Below are 5,004 nucleotides of genomic sequence, written 5' to 3' on the forward strand. Positions count from 1 at the left end.
AGGACTTTAATAGTCTAAAGATGTTGATTATTTATAAATTAATACATAAATTAAGGCAACTGAATTAAAATCTTAAGTCAAATTTCTGTGAAACGTGATAGGCATACTCTAATACACATATGAAAAAAAAATTTACCAATAGACAAAGTCATCATTAAAAGAAAAGACTAAATGGAAAGGACTTGCTCTGCAAAGTATTGTTAGCAAATGACAGATTCATAAAATTCCCTGTGGTATTAATATAAAAACAGGTACAGGTATTGATCGACTTATGACCTATGCAACTTACGACCATTCGACTTTACGACCACAATCGCTAGCCACGACTGCTCCGCGTCTGGCAGCGCAAACGTTGCCCAGCTGGGCATACAACAGTGTAGGATAATAAACATATATGCTATATCATATCATTATTAGTCATTTTCTTGCCTTTCTTACTAAAATGTGAGTGGTTTATATCCCTATATCTTTAACAATATTAGAACATACTAAGTTTAAATTATATTTGAATAAGATATACAGATGACATCTTTTATGATGAATGCTACATATTTGTATCCCATGGAAAGTCACATAAAATTGTGATGATTTACTTTTCTACTTACAATGATAATAAATAAATACCTGGCAACTAGTCCTTTTTAACCCTAAGACTTAACATAGTTCATACTCTTCTGCTTTTCAAAACTCATCATGTTCCGTGGTTTTTCACTTCAAACCATAGACCACCGTGGTTCAGTGATCTGTGAATATTCCACAGTTTTACACAAGGCTGTGCCTTTACCACAAGTTAAGGTGGCTTTTTAAAAATGAGATTTGACAAGAATGCTTTCATAATAAGCATCCAGGTCAACCTTTACTACCGGTAATGCAATGTTTTACTTAAACCTGACTAATGTAAAAATAAGAAACAAAATGGTGTAGAAATGATACAAATGGCATAAAATGAACAAAGAAAATTATGATATATAACAATAATGAAAGAAAATTATGATAAAATATGACTTAAAGATTTTTATAACATCATTTCACAGTACTGTACATATAGCCTACTCAACTTACGACCAAATCATGTTACGACCGGTCTGTCAGAACCGATCGTGATCATGTCGAGCACTAGCTGTATACAGACCAAAGAAAACCGTCAGAGATCTATGACATTATAAGAGTCTAATGTAAAAGAAAATAGTACTGTAAATCAACAAGGAAATAATTAGTCATTTTGGCAGAAACTCAGTAGAGAAAAATAACTGAATTCCTAATTAACACCACATAGAAGAAACATAGCAGCATATCTTCGTAATGTAGGAATGTAGAACTTCCTAACTAAAAATTTTAAGTGTAAATCCTAAAACAATAACTCAACGAAGTTTATGGCAGTAAAATTTAATATTTCTGTGCATTAAACAGTAGCACAAAGTCAGTTGGAAGACAGATATTTTCAACATTTAAAATTACAAGAAATTAATATCTAGAATATGGAAGAACTGCAAATTAACACCAAGAGGAGAGCATCTCTATTAGAAAAATGGGCAACTAATATAAACAGACAATTCCTACAAGAGGAAATCCAAAACCTGAGAAGCATATCAAGAGACACTCAAACTCATCAATAGTCAAAAAATGCAAATGAAAACAACATTAAGATTTCATTCTACACCAATTAAACTGGCAAGAATTAGAAAACCGGATAATGCCAAGTGTTCGGGGAAGGAATTAGGCATATTGGAATTCCCATATATTGCTGATGGTAATACAGGCTAATGCCATTATCAGGGGAAACAGCCTTGCACCACTTACACATACTAAATGCACACACTTTACAAGCTAGCAAGTCTGTTCCTAGGTTATATATCTAAAAAAAAAAATTCACGCAAGTCCAAAGGGAGACGTATTCAAAAGCACAGATGAACGGGATTACATCAAATGAAAAAGCTTCTGTGCAGCAAAGGAAATAACAGGGTGCAGAGGATATCTACAGATTGGGAGAAAATATTTGCAAGCCATACAACTGGAAAAGAGCTAATATCCAAAATAATAAAAGGAGCTCAAATAATTCAATAGCAAAAACAAAGAATTTTTACAACCCAACTTAAAAATGGGCAAGGACCTTGTATTAGTCCATTCTCACACTGCTATGAAGAAATAACCAAGACTGGGTAATTTATAAAGAAAAGAGGTTTAATTGACTTACAGTTCCGCAGAGCTGGGAGGCCTCAGGAAACTTAAATTTATGGTGGAAGGGGAAGCAAAAACTTCCCCTTCTTCTCTTGGTGGCAGGAAGGGGAAGAATGAGTGCCCAATGAAGGGGTAAGCGCCTTATAAAATCATCACATCTGTGAGAACTCACTATCAGGAGAACAGGATGGGGAAAACTTCCCCAATGATTCAATTAGCATCACCTGGTTTCTCCTACAACCAGGTGGAGATAATAAGTGTTAGCAAGGATGTGGAGACAAGGGAACTCTTATACACTTGGTGGAAATGTAAATTAGTAGAGCCATTGTGAAAAAATGTATGGAGCTTTCTCAAAAAACTAAAGATAGAATTACCATATGATCTAGTTATCTCAGTTCTGGGTATTTACCCAAAAAAATTGAAATCAGTTCGTCCAAGAAATATCTGCCTTTCCACATTCATTGCAGCACTGTTTACAATAGCCAAGTTACAGAATAAGCTTATGTACCTATCAACAGGTGAATGCCTAAAGAAAATGTGGTAGCATACATACACACGATGGAATACTACTCAGCCTTAAAAAGGAAATTCTTTCTTTTGCCACAACATGGGTGGGATTAGAGAACATTATGCTAAGTAAAATAAGCCAGGCATAGAAAGACAAATACTGTGTGTATTCATGCAGAATCTAAAATAACTGAACTCATACAATCAGAAAGTAGACTGCTGGTTACAGAGGCTGGAGGACAGGAGCATAGGGATCAAAGCATGGTGGTCAAAGGATACAAAATCTCAGACGGGAGGAAATTTTGTTGTTGTTCTATTGTACAGCATAGTGAATATAGTTAATAAGAGTATTAAACATTTCAAAATTGCTAAGAGTTAATTTCAAACGTTCACACCACATAAAATGCTAAGTATTTGAGGTGACAGATATGTCAACTAGTCTAATTATTCCACACTGTATTCATAAATCTTAACATCACTTTGTGCCCCATAAATTCATGTAAATATAAATGACCAATTTACAATTTTTTTAAAGGGGATCTACTGGAGGTGTTTGGAGGCTGGTAGGATTGTATGAAAGATTATTGGTCTGCTCAGTTAGGCAGAATTTACTTAGAAGTGAGACATTTCAGTAACATTTTAATTTTTAGTGGTGGTGGGGAGAGATATGTTGATTTTAGAATCTGGGTCTCAGACACAGGGATTTAAGATTCTGGGCTGCAGAAGTCAGCTTAGGAAAGATCGGTGTGGGGGAGGAGAAACCGAACAAGCCTTCATCTCTTACGATTCCTACATTACAGTGTTACAGCAAATATTTTGCAAAAGGGTTTTCTGGATGAACTTCAGACTGCAAGAGATTCCATTTGATGGCTCGGAGAGCTGTGCAAATGTCTTTCTTTTTTAAAGGAAATGAACATTGTTTCAGCTGACATTTAAACCTCCGTTCTCTTTTACTAGCCTGTAACATTGCTTCATATGTTTTGGTCAGACACACTTTCCAGAAGAAGAAAGAGATATTTATAGGATTGTAGAACTGTAGTATGGAATCCTGGTATCTGTCATTTTTCGCTTATATAAAAATCCTATTAATAGAACCCAGAGCCCTGACCAGCTTCTCTCTCTCTTATGGATTTGGTATCTCCCATGAAAGTAGCAATTTAAAATATCAACTGAGTCTGAATGAGAATGACCCTACCTAGTGATCTTTTCAACTACATCTCCTCTTACTGGCTGGAGTCTGAGACACTGTAAACCCAAGGATTGTGTGAAACAGTTTGGGTTCTTTATTCCATTCCATTGCTCACAGAAGTACATTTGAATTTTTCAGGCCATATGACTATATTTTTGGATCCGTAAATACAGTCTGCATAACAAATAGTTCCTTAATGAACTTACTTGATGTAATCATTGGTACTGAGTTGGATTACGAATCTACACACTCAAAGTTTTCCATCCCTGCACTAGTCTTGAACTTTGCCTTGCTGTCACAGATGTCATTCATAGGCATATGAATGTGTGTGGCATGAATGCATGTATAACAATATGTGGAATAAGATTCTGCCTCTCAACCATTGTCTCAACTGCTTACTTGCCACCCCTACCTTTCAACTGTCTATATAAGCAGAAGACTGAGACTCTTCCCTTATTGAGTATCATGATGCCTATTTGAGTAAATGGAAAAATAAATGGGATGAAGACAGCAAGGCAGAGAGAGGGGTGGGTAGTAGATCAGTTGACTGAACATTCACTATTTTTCGTATCAAAAATGTGAGTGATTCTGGTGGACAAAAGGGAAACCTTGAGAATCACCCAGGCTAATTCTACCCCAAGCGAGGAAGTATGAGAGAAGCAGTGGAAAAAAGAGGCAGAGAGAGAGAGGGGGAGAGAGGGAGAGAGAGAAAGAAAGAGGGGGGGGGAGAGGGAGAGAGAGAAAGAAAGAGAGAGAGAGAGAGAGGGAAGAGAGAGAGAGAGAGGGAAGAGAGAGAGAGAGAACACCGCTAGAGGCATGGAATGGAGACTACATATGGTAATCATTAGTACTATCAATCAAGTATTTTTTGTTTTTTTTTCTATTCTGGGCACATAGTAGAGTTGGTAGTATGTCCCAACCCTTCTGTTACATTAGGACCATGTGACTAGTAGTGGGCCATGTATCACTTCTAGGCCAGAGCAGCAAGTTGACAATCATCGAGCCAATGCCGTCTGTCACCATTCAAATGGTGGCTTCTATGTAAGCAATAAGGAGTACAGCCTCCCTACCAACTGGTGATAGAGAAGTAACTTAAATGATAATTTTTGTTGTTGTTTTAAACTCCTGAG

This window comes from Cebus imitator, unplaced genomic scaffold (genome assembly GCF_001604975.1).
Source record: "Cebus imitator isolate Cc_AM_T3 unplaced genomic scaffold, Cebus_imitator-1.0 Scaffold402, whole genome shotgun sequence".
Lineage (NCBI taxonomy): Eukaryota > Metazoa > Chordata > Mammalia > Primates > Cebidae > Cebus > Cebus imitator.